We start from the raw sequence: 13,282 nt of genomic DNA, 5'->3' as shown, positions 1-13,282 counted from the left end.
GGGACTGAAAAGTAAACTTTGGCTTAGATACACAACTGTACCATGAGTCATCAGGTTGTATAAACAGCTTTTGCTGAGATAATTAGTGGAGACTACTGTTCTGAGCTAGCCAGAGCCGCATGGGGCAGAAACTGTGTCTGTGTGTGTGTGTAGCTCAGCCTAAGGTTGAGTTTGAAAACTGGCCAGCTACTAAAATGAACTTTGAAGAGAATAATGGGCTTGACCTGGTTCATCCCTTGTACTCCTTTCTGGTGGCTTGACACACCCAGCACCACGGTGATGAGAATACAGGGACTGGTAATGGGAACCGTGTTTGCATGGTGACTCAGCTGCCTATTGCAATAGCTACATCATGCTTCTGGTGTGATTTCAGTGTGCTGCTGTTGTACTCTAGGAAATCAAAATGTCATGAAACAATGATTATATAAAGTAAATTTGGTATTAAGCTTTAAATCCTCCTAATGTGGAACCTCTTAAAGAACCTAGTCAGAGGGTGTTCAACTCCTACCTCCACATGCTATCAGTCCATTTTATGTAATACTGGAATTTTAAAAAAATTAAAACCAGCTCTTACAGTTCTTCATGGCATCACAATAATTAAATTTGGAACAAATGGGTGAAATACCACTTATGCTGATGTTAGGAGCATTTCATTTTATAGTCAGTGAGTATGGCATTATGCAGAACGCAGTAATGGCAGCAAAAGCAGTGTGGTGAGCTATTTCCTTGTTACATTAAGGAAGGAAGAGGTTCTGACAAGTTTGTAACCTGAGAGTTGAGATCATCATTTAACATTCCTTTACATTCCTTAGCACAGGTAATTCAACTTCCAGATTGTTCAAGGGCTTTTATGTTTTTGTTTGGATTTGAAGGGTGTTGATGGGGTTTTTTGGGGGGGTGGCGGACAGAGGTTTTTTGGGGTTTTTTTGTTTAAATAATAAGAAATTTTCAGAGAAAGTACTAACAAGACTATGTGTCAAAAATCTATTGACACTACTGATAAAAATTCATAAACAGGAGTTAAAAATACTATTTCACTTGAATCTCTCCAGCCTGTCACCTCTTAATGGGTTAAATGCCCTGTTGGTGCGCCACTACTTTAAAAATGATTTAAAACTGTCTTCAGTGAGCTATCTTTCACAAAGTATGACAAATTCAGTTACTGATAAAAGACTGAAAGATACTGAAATTGCTTTTTTCTATTTAGAACTAATGCATGAAAGATTGCTTCTTCTAGCTTATGAATATTAAACTTGTTCTTATTTTAATAGATGAAAAAATAGTTTCCTGTTATTAGTCATGATGGTAATGTTCTTATTTTTAATCTTCTCAAGGTATGTGTCCTTTACACATGGATAGATAATACTTCTCTCATTTTGCAATGCTTCTTTCTATAATTTTTCTCTAGTAATGAAAACTTAGGTGTATGCTTTCCTTTTAATTGTCATTAAACCTATGAGAAAAAAAAATGTATTTGCCTGGTAATACTTTTCAGTACTGTCCTTGTATAAGATTGAAGAAAAAAGCAAACAAAAATTCACCATACCCCAGTAACTTCCTGGAATCTTCCACAAGAAGATTCCCTTCTCCCCTCTGACCTTCATCTCAGTAGACCTGTGCTAAATAATTGCTAATGCTGCAGCCAATACTGCAAAGAAGTAGAAGCAACAGCAAAAAGGAAAAATTATTGCATAAATGAGAAGGGAAGGAGCTAAATCTCCAAGTTATGGAAAATTAGTTTTTAAGTGTTCTAATTAAAATTGAAAATAAATATCCATTTTCTCTATTTTGACTGTAAAGATTAAGTAAGGAGATACACTTGTAAAATGTACTTGGATGCTGTTTCCAAATAAACTTTCTCCCTATATTTTGAGAGCAGAATGACATAATTTAATGTTTTTCAGGCTGGACCTCCATATCCTCTCCTCCACCATTCAGTGGCTCCTGGGTCCTTTGAATTTCCAGTTAGATGGACATCTGGGGTGGTATTTGTGTTATCTTAGAACTATAGGATCATAGAATCAGTAAGGTCGGAAAAGACCTTCAAGATCGAGTCCAGATTTTGATGAACATCAGCTTGTTAACAAGACCACAGCACTGAGTGCCATGTTCAGTTGTTTCTTGAACACTGCTCTCTTCCATGAGCAGCCCATTCCAATGTTTAACTACTTTCAGGGAAGAAATCCTTCCTAATGTCCAACCTGATCCCCCCGCCCCCCAGTGCAGTTTGAGGCTGTTTCCTCTTGTCTGTCACTGGTTGTCTGGGAAAAGAGGCTGACCCCCACCTGGCTACATCCTCCTTTCAGGGAGGTGTAGAGTGTGATGAGGCCCCCCTGAGCCTCCTCTTTTTCCAAATTTAACAACCCCAGCTCCCTCAAGTGCTCCTTGTAGGACTTAGTCTCTAAGACCCTCCCTTAGTGCTTGACATGTTCCAGCACCTCAAAGTCTTCCTTGAAGTGATGAGCCAAGGACTGGAAACAGTATTCAGTGTGAGGCCTCACCAGTGCCAAGTAGAGAGAGAATAATTTTCCTGGTCCTGCTGGCACTGATATGTTGTTCTCTTTTACTTTGTAAGCTTAAGTGCAAGATTTAGCTGTGGGAGTGAGCCTCTCTCCCACAAGATCAGCATGACCTTTGGAGTTGTATCTGATGCTCAAATAAATTTTGGCTAAAATGATTAATCATTTTTATCTTAAATCATATTACATTTCCACAAAATATTGCTCTTACTTTACCTGTTTTGCTAAACTGTTTAACTTGGATGATCCCAGTCTTGTGATGAAGAGAGATTTATCTCCTTCTGACTGTTTTTAAAACCCAAATAGAACACCTTTCATTTACTTCACTGATGAGAGGTGCTTGCCTAATTTTTCCAGGTAGGTGGAAAAATCTTCAGTTTAGTACAGGAATCTTCAGTGGTTTTGAGCTCAGAATGTGATGAAGACAAGCCTTGGTTCCAGATTTCAAACCAACTCTAAAACACAGGGTCTAGGAGAATTCCACACAACTCTAAAACACAGGGTCTTGGAGAATTCCAGTCAATGCCATGGCACTGCTCTTTTGGGCTAAGGTCAGAGAAGTTAAAATATTTTTTTTTTCATCATCATTTTTAATACTAATTTTGGAATCCATAACCTGATGTTCTGTAACAGAGATCTCCCTACTTGTACCATCTTCCCTTGTGCTGATAGCAGAAATGATTGTGTGTTCCCATTCTTCGTGCTTGCCCTCATTTAGTTTACTTATGTAAATCAGAGTGGATGAGACACAGTACAGTTATGATGTTCTAAGGCTAGAGGCCTCCTAGGAGGGGATGAACTGCTGGTTAACTACTTGCCATAATGGAGAAAAAACCAGAAATATTTGTACATAAATGAAGCCTTTTTCAAGAAGACCTAAACATCTGATGAGCTTTATCTTAAAAAATGAAGGACTTATTTGACCATCACACATAGATGAGAATGTCCAACACACTACCTGGTGTTCCACAGAGTATTCTTCTGGTTTTCTAAACATTTTAAATGTGCCAAGGACTAAATATTCGGAGTTCAACAAATGTGATTTTTCTTTAAGGCTTTCATTAGTGCTATTATACTTCTATTGCTTTTTTATTATTATTTTTTATTAGAAAACTTATTTTTAAGATCTACTAGACCTTATTTTATTTAGAGATTCAATTACAGACTGTAGATTTTTGAGATTGAGAATTCATTGAGATTCATCATGATTTACACACCTTACAGAGACGTGATAATTTAGTAATATGAAAATAAGAGAATTAAATTTCTCCATTGCTTCTCCAAATATACTTCCATTTGAATAACAAATTTTTGGGGAATCGAAGGCATTGTATTCCCACTCTAATTTTTTCATATCAATATATTTCCAAATCATTCTTTTATTCTTCAAAACCTTTTTGTCCCTGACACATAGGCATATAATAGAAAGCAGGTAAATACAAAACTCTTCTCCTGTTTTTATTCTAAGCTTCAGTAATTCTTAAGTATCTTTCTAAGTATTAGTTTATACAAGTGAACTACAGGTTGAAATTCAACAACTCTTCAGATAGTGTTGTATTGCCAGTCATGTCTTCTTTTGTTGTGCAAGGCAATCTTTGTTTTAAATTGTGACCCTCACATTTGTATAAGTGTTTGAACCATTATATGTACCTAAGAACCACTTAGCTTGTAGAACAAGCATAATTTTTGAATATTCCTTTTCACACTGACCAGAACAAGTATGAAGTGTTTCTTTTAAATTAAAAAAAAATATTTTTTCATCAGAGATTTTTTAGTATCTAAAGTCAGGATTGCACAGAGTCCAATTACACTTTACCTGTAACATGGCCTCCCCTTTCACTATCCATTGAGTAACAAACTAAATTTACATCAAAATATTGTAGTACCAGACAGTGAATAGGGAGAATGATATTAATGTTGTGATTAGTGATCACAAAAAAATTCTTAACAAAGAATCTAAACTCAGAAAATATTTAAATATCTTAAGATTTCAGCTACACTCCAGCCATTAAATAAGAATACCCATAGTATAGGAGGAAGGCAAAAGAAGAAAATATGCTTTTCTATGGACACTTTGCCTTCTAATTAAAAATTATATCAGGTGTTACTGATTTTAAATACTGTAATTCTTCTCTCTTTTTCAAATACACACAGTCTTAAGGATATCATAGATTACTAAAAAATTCCCATAAAGCTCTATTAAGTAAGGTCATTTAATTTTTCTTTATAATTTTAAACCATATGTTAAACTGCTTCTTAGAGGTTTCCTTTTTAGTGTTACTTATCCCAGCATTTTCCTTTGTGCATATAGCTTATCCTCTGTCTCCTCATAAACAGTGATTCCATCCAGAATATTTTTTTAATCAGTTTTAAATATCAAGTAATACTTTTTGTCTGGGAAGAAATAATGCACTCTGCCTTGTTCCTGAATGTTTAAAGTCATTTAGTTCAAAGTTCTATGAACTCCCTTTCTCTTTCTCATCTGAGTGAGATGTTGATAGTTTTCAGTTCAAGAAAGGTCATCCCTCTGTCAGGAAATTTTTGTCAGAAATTCTCAGAGGAATTGCTTTGGCATTGTATATCAAATCCTTAAAGCAAAGTATTTGATACACAAAATAGGATTTGTTTTCCTTCTGGCTGTTTGAAAGGTATCATTATATAAGTAGATGTACAGAATCAGATTTTGAGAAGATCAAAAACCTTAAAACACCTTTCTTTCCTTACTGGTGTTCATAAGGCCATGTTGACAGGAGAGTGGGGACATACAGTTTAAATCTGTAAAGAAGTCTGAGCATTTTGGATCACAGAAAAGAGTTGGAGAACAATTTACCTTTATTTAACCTGGTTTTCAAGTGCATTTAAACCAAGATAGACTTCTCATGCCCTTCAGGTGTTTGGTAACTAGGACAGGAAAACACCCTTGGCACACTCCACTGGCAAATTCAGATCCTGAACAGACCTGAGAAGAAAACATAGAACTGCAGAAAAATACAAAAAAATAAAAATGTATTTTGTTATTACAGTACTTAATCTGCATTAATAATCACAAATATGGTGCAGGGTTTTGCCTATTACCAAATATTATACAGTAATCTGCTTGGATTTCATCTGCTACTTATTGTGATTTAATTGATTTTAATGAAGTTATTTTTGTCTTCCAATAGGATACATTAGACTCAGTTAAATCTTACTGTTTCTGAAAGTGCTGAATGTCCAAGGTTTATGGAGAATGAAGCAAGTCTGTTGTAATTTGAGAAGAGTGCCACTGAGTGACGCACACTAAAGAGTCATTACAGAGCAGAAACACAGTGGTTTAATCCATAGTACATGTAATGTGAGGATGTCTGGGTTTTCTCTAAATGAATTGAAACATTTAATTGTATGTCCTAGACTGCTGAAGGGTAAAATTTATCATCAGACTTGTCATCTTGGTGCTTATATGTGCTTAATATTGTTTGAGCATTTCTGTAAAGAAACAAAAATGGTGGAGGACTGGTCTGAAACAGAATTTGGCCTGAACTTTGGAGCTGGAAGTGGCATTCACACACACAGATGAAAGCCCTGGATCTTCCAATGCAGCATAGGGACAGCTGGTGTCTCAGGAGAAAACTTGATAGAACCCATTGAGCTGAATGGGCTTTCTTGTTTTACTCATTCCCGTGTAAATAAATTAGGTGGCAATATCCAGGCTTTCAGATTTATATTGAATATTACAGATGGATTTTATTAATTTGATCAGATTAATTATTAATTATTTATTAATTTGGTCAGAAGGATATCAAGGACAGGGTAAGAGCATGCTAAAGGATTAGACCGTATTATTTGTCTGAAGAGCCCACTCTCTGCTGACATGGGTCTGAAATAAATCCTCAAATTGCTCAGCATTGTGGGAATATAGTCAGATCTTGATATGCCCCAGAAAAAAACACTTTGTCTTCTGGAAATAATGTCAAGGAAGGTGACATGCACAGGAGAATTTAGAGGCCCAAGTGAAGGAGGCAGGTAAGTGCAGCTTCTATGGATCTAAATTTTGTATTCAGACATTTTATATGTTTCATAGATCTAAAACTTAATCAGGAACCCAATGGAATTCACAGCATGTGAATGGTAGTTTTGTGAGAAAAGATAAGTGTATTAAGCATCATAATACTTTGTGCCTCAGCAACCCTATCCCAAATTACTTTTTCAAATAAAATGTGGACAAATTCTAACCAGCACAGTTCACATGTTACTACTATGAGCATAAAATAAGCAAATATTTTCTTCTGTTTATAAGACATTGGTTCTGTGCCTGATCTCAAGGCAGGTCAAGCAAGTCCTGACCAATTCTGACCCATGAGGTTGAAAACACTGAATGAAAAAGTACTGGGACAAACAATGACATACCAGGAAAGTAGTTCAGTTTGTTTTTCCCTTTTAAGCAGTATAAGTGACAACATGAAAAAAAGCTGAGCAAGCTTTGTGCTATTGCAGTGCATCTGCCATTTGGTTTCCACACTTTTGCAGATTATAAGCAAATGCCAGAACTTCTAAGAATTGCTCCTCTGCTGCACAAAGTAACTATTGTGGCTTTTCTCTTAACTCTGGAAAAGCATGCAAACAAGGCCCTGCAAGCAGGAAATCATGGGACTTCTTCAGTTTCTTACATTAGTACTGTCAGACCGTGGTTAAAAATTCAGTATGACTGGGACAAACAAACTTTAATCGGCTTACTGGAAGCCTCAGTCACAATAGTGCCACTGTTCTCATTGTTAGCACTCCTTTGTTTTAAAAAGTCTGAAAGGTTTTCTTTTTCTCCATAATATTCTCTCTTGCTAATACCTGAATTGGAGCAGTATGTGGCTGTGTGCCATATCTCATTTTTATGCTGAGCATTGTGCGACATTCTGAGGCAAACACCTTTATCCTGGAACCCCACAAGTGCTCAGTGGGATCTGCTGGCTTACTCAGCACACAATGCCAAATTGTGTTTGAATTTGTCAGCAACTTTTGTCACAGTCTTAGGCAAGATGTTATCAGCAGGGTCTTTCCACTTTCTCATGTTTAGTGTTCCTTCTTAACATAGCCTGAAAAAACCAGCAAGGGAAATTTTTTCTGGGAAGGAAAGATCTAGCAAACATTTAGACCTTCATTAGCCTGTTTACAGTTGGACTCAATTTTAAAAATATTTTCCAAACTACATTATTATCCCAGCAGTCTTGCACTTTCCCATATTGAAAATAGAGATTAGAAATAAATTGAGATTTTGACATGACATTTCATTAATACCTTATTCAATGGCACTAGCATTTTCATATGTTGCTTGGAAATACCAAAAAATACTATATTCTAAAATGCCTTTTCTATAGCTCTCTCCTCATCAATGAATTGGGGCTAGCCTACATTCAACTAATATTCCTCTGCCTTTCTAGTTTCATGCAAAGCCCTGAATCACTGCTATTGGGTTTCTGGGCACCACACAGAACCTGTACACTGCCCAAATTCCACTGTTTCTGTTGCTCCAGTCATTTCACTGTCCATGGCTTTTAGTACAAACCTTTAATCAAGGCTTCAGCTGGATTCAGCTTTTCAGGGAAGCTCTATGAGGGATTACTGCTTTCTTGACCCAGATCATGTTGTCATGAGTGAAATGTTAAAATCTCTTCATTTCTGTCAAAGCTGAGTATCCTTGCAAAGAGTCAGAACTTGAACTTTTCAGGATGGGGAAAGTCAAACTCAAATGTAGATTACCTGTTTCCCCAGCTATGCTATATTTTAACTGGTGTATCTAGGATTATGCTTTTAGACTTTACTAATATGCCCTTTGTAAAAATGTTTGGGAGTTTTTAGGTCTTAAAGAATAAAATCTCATTTTTCTTCTGTGAGGTTTTATGAGGTAATTGGCAGCCAGGTCAGCAACAATGCAGTCAGTCTAAGTCTGGGCAGACTCTGTCTTAGTATCTTCTCTGCTCTCTGGAGAGTTTTACTGAAGGAACTGAATGCTGGTTTGACTTCTTTCCATCTTTACATTCTTGTGGTACTCTTTTGTGCTTTCAGATTTGTTAAACTTTGCTAAGTGTCATCACTGAAAGGAATTTCAATGAAATATATGCAAAGGGGATATATTTTCCTGCAACTGACATTTTACTTTTTACATTACTCTACAAACTTCACAAGAGAGTTTGCTCGAATGACTGATGCAGGTACAATTGAAATTGTTTAAGAGCAGCAAGTTGTGTTTCTTTAAATAATGTTTTTCCCTTTCCTTTATCCCCAGTCTTCAGCCATTCATTTTGCCTGGAATGTGTTAGAAAAGCATGTTGATGATAAAAAAGCATGTTCTAAGAATGAGAATTCACAACAACATATCAATGACAAGTTGAATGGAGCTCTGAGCAACCTGATCAAGTACAAATTGTCACAGGCCAAGGCAGAGGGGTTAGAACTAGATTATCTTTAATGTCTCTTTCAACCTAAAATCATTCTATGATAAGAAACGTGTTGTTCTGTGTACTAAATGTTAGAATAATTCCTCTAGGTCTGCGTGTAGAATTAAACCACTTTCTGCTTTCACTGTGAACTCACATACAATTCTGCCTGTTATCAGTGCGTGATTTCCTAATACAATTTGCTTTTTCATTGGACATATCAAATGAAATGCATTCAACAATATCTGAGCTTCCAAATTTGTATGAAGTCTACACAGAAATTTCTGACTTACCAGAAAGTCCAGTCTTTTTCTTTTTCTTTTTTTTTTTTTTTTTTTTTTTCCCAGACATACATTACCTCATTTTAGCCGTCAACGCAGCGGTAAATTGTCACTTATCAGGGAGGATCAGAAGTATCCCTGGAGAAGCCGTTCCCACAGTGAGCAACACCGCCATCTAGTGCAACATCGGACCCGTCCTTCCCTTCCCTCCTGCGCTTGCAGCGCCGCAGGATGCATCCCTTGGGGCAGGATCTTGGATGTGACAATTTCCACAACAAGCCCCACACCTAAGTTTCTTGTACAGAGATCCATATGTTCTGAGAAAATTCTTCTCAGTACTTTTAAAGCACAGAAATTTGACATTCAGCTCATGGTAATTTTTAAATGTGTGAGCTTGTGTAGGCTTTTGTTTGGGTTGTGGGGTTTTTTTGCCAATATTACATTTTCCCCACCTACAGAGTGCATTAACTGCCATAATACATTTTTTACCTAACTTTCTGACCTAACAATTTTAATCTCTTATTCATATCCCTCCAGCTTTTGCTGCATCCTTGGCCTTGTTCAATGATTTTCCTCTTTTCAATCTGTAATGACTGAACAGTCAAATTCAGTCATCGCATAATCTATCAAAGCAATTTTCTCTTTCAGTGTGTTTTACCTGACCATTATTGCCACATTTCCCTTGCAGTAAGATGGTAAATATGACCTTTTCCATGACTAGTAAAAGGGTACAGATTTTGTGTTGACCTGATTGTGCAGTTCTCAGGACTTGTCTGGACTTGCCTTGGCCTGAGCTACTTTTATCACCTTTTTATACTTCTCTGTTGGTCTAATTCCTAGCTTTATTAACTCCTGTGAATAGACTTGACTGTAAAGGTCTGACAGACCAGGTTATTCACTCTCTGCCTAAAGACCAGTAGCCCCTTATGGCAAATAAAGTTGAAGGAGGCCATGGTGCAGTCTTCAAACTTCAGTAGGGAAGCAGTGAAAGAAGCAGACCATGATAAAAAAGCAGGTAAAGGTACTCCCAGATGAATGCCAGCAGTAAGGCAGAAAGGATCCTGTACACACACCTAAACTGAAACTCTATTTGGAAAAAACTCAGGATGCTGGTCTGCCACCACTTCCATGCTTGATGCAGATAACTAAAAATGACCCTGTGATGCAACAGATGTGAACAGTGAACACAACACCAGAGAAAAAAATAGTTGTTAGTTAAGTGTTGAATAACAATCTTAGTGACATCAATAGTAAGGCTTTTCAGAATGAATTTGGACTATAACTTAATATTACTGTGGCAAGACCAATCGGTTGCTTCTAATATATTTAGACTGTTAAGATTATTATTAGGTTAAAAATAAATTCTAGCCTCTCTATGTACCTTTTTGGGGGGTTTTTTTGGGCCATAACAGTTCTTTGAGTATAACATATCCATAATAGGATATGTTCTTTGAGTATAACATACCTATTATCAACTCTCCTTGGAACTGAAAAGATCAATTTCATCTTTCATCTAATTTATTTACATTTCATCCTTTCACTATTCTTGAAAACACAATTAGTCTGCTAGACTTGTCTATAGCAACTTCCTCCTATTGAATAGTTAAAATTGATTATATAGCACAGCACTAAAGGAGAAAACACTGGAAGAACATTTTGGACTGTGAAGCGCTTTTTAGTTGTGGTTTATGAAAGCCCTGGAATAAAATCTAGGTTTTCTATGAGATCTGTAGTGCCAATTCTATCTCATTTGATCTAATTTCTCATAATAGCATAATTTGCATCTTCTATTAGTTAGAGACATAAGTGGCAGTACTAAGAATCAAGTGCTGAGCTACCTGAATTATATCTTCCCCAACTATACCGTTTTGGGTTTTAAAGGACAGTTATGATGCTAAACAATCTTTAAAAAAAAATAAATTCATCCTAATATAATATTTGTAATAAATTCTACAGATGTATACAAATGGTTTATTTTATTTTGACTCTGGTTCTTCAGTTGTGCCAGCATTTGAAATTAAATATAGTAATTAAAACAATATTTTAAAAAATTAAAGTCTATGCAATTTTCATAAGGACAAAAGTTTAGAGGATAATTATTTTCAAGAACAAACAAAATATTTCAGGTATGAAACATAGTTCTATTCCTTTGTCATACACAAGTTAAAAAGCCAGTATGTGTAGCTCTTGAGAATACTAAGACATTTTCTCAAAACTTTCTTAGTGTCTTAACATCTTCTAGATGCTTATTCTAGAAGATAATGCTATATTCTAGAAAATATCTGCTGTTGTGTTCCTAAGGCTCTTGAGTAGCATGAATTCAATCACATATTTCAAGAAGGAGCCATTAACAAGAGGTTTGTCATACACTGTAAACTTTTTCTTCTGGAAGAACTTTACAAGAACTTTGCTTGGCATTTGCAATTACTGTCATGATGAATGATGTATCATCTTCTTCCTTCTCCCCACTTTGCTGAAGAACTGTCCTAAAATTCTCAGCACTGTACCACAACTCAAAACAGTGTATTAGATCTCAAGAATTTTCAATGCAATAATTATTTACCAATACACCTACCTACCTTTTGGCCCTGCCTCTGAAATGAAAGATGGGCACAGGGTAAGGATGGGATGCAAAGAGGGGCAGACTGTTCAGGATCTTTTCATGCTGTTGAAGATGAAATTGAGATTCTGGATTTTCAATTCTTTGTAATTTACTACCAAATACACACACAAAAAAAAATTAGCAACTACAAATTTGCACAAGAAAGACAACCATTTTCTGGAAAAAAAAAATATTTCTCCTAAACCAAAATACTTTTGTCCTCTAAATTTGCCTCAGTCTTGCATCAAGGAAGAAATTTCTGCAAACCCTGACACTAATCCATAGCTAAAAATTATTTAGCCAGTGCCCCACAATTCAATCCAGCTGAAGTCATCTGCCTCACAAATTCTTGGTTCCAGATGGTGTAAGCGAAATCACTTTTATTCACTTTTTTGGAGTGAATAAAAACAACCAGACAAAAACAAAACAAAACAAACCCAACAATGAAACCAGACAGGATCTTTGACAGAAATGCAGTTACACAGCAGAAAAGTTGCCTGATAGATGAACTTTCAAGTCTCCTTTACTATGAGGAAATTAGGAACCAGGATGGTTCTCTTAATCTATTGCTGGTGAATTGAATTTTAGGTGATTTTTCTTCTTACTAATACAGTACTATTCAAACTTTATTTGGACAAGTGACAAGTGGGAAATCTGTTTAACAGAAGGTGCCTGAATTCTCAATCCCTTTAGAATTTGTGGAGTATCAAAGAGAGGGGTTAAGTCAGGACATTCAGATATGAAACATGCTGCAGGTGCTAGCTGTAATGACATCCGGCAAACCTGTAACTCAGATTATTCCTTTAAATAAAAGTAGATATATATATTTTAGAGTGACATTTGTAATAACCTCTTTCTTGTTCACAAGCATGTATTTTATTCTGTATGATCCTAACTTCCTTCTTTCTCCAGCTGTCTCAGAGACTTCTGTTTCACCAGCAATTTTCCAGAATACTGTCTTTAGGCAAAATCCAAAAATGTCACAAATGGTGACTTGCCTAATGCATTCTTGATATTTTGAAAATATGGTTAATCCTAATTTTATGAAACTGATTCCAGACAATTTCAGAATCAGAAGACCTTTTGTGATAAATGCACAATTTTCCTTTCTGATCTGATTCATCTGTTTATATATTTCTTCTTGATCAAAACTTCAGACCTGTTTTTCCAACAGGTATTAAAAATAATGCTATAGATCAGGTCTGTAGTTCAGAAAACCCCTACATTGTAATCAGAAGATGGAAAATATTTCTCAACTTTCCCATTTCTTAACAGTAACTACAATCTGCTATCAAAGCAGTACATTATATTAGATTTATCTTTGCTATGAGTCTGTAAGAGTTCTTACAACTACTAGAGCACAAGATAAACTGACTCCAGCCTTCTCTCATTAGTGTGGATAGCCTAAATATGATACCACATATGAACTTTGTGGCATCAAAAAAAAGACTATTGTATCTTTATGCCATTAAA

Source organism: Agelaius tricolor, unplaced genomic scaffold (assembly GCF_023055355.1).
Source record: "Agelaius tricolor isolate 1412-34295 unplaced genomic scaffold, bAgeTri1.0.p SCAF_8, whole genome shotgun sequence".
In the NCBI taxonomy this organism is placed as follows: domain Eukaryota; kingdom Metazoa; phylum Chordata; class Aves; order Passeriformes; family Icteridae; genus Agelaius; species Agelaius tricolor.
The sequence above is the reverse complement of the archived record's forward strand: the minus strand, read 5'-3'. Positions refer to the sequence as shown.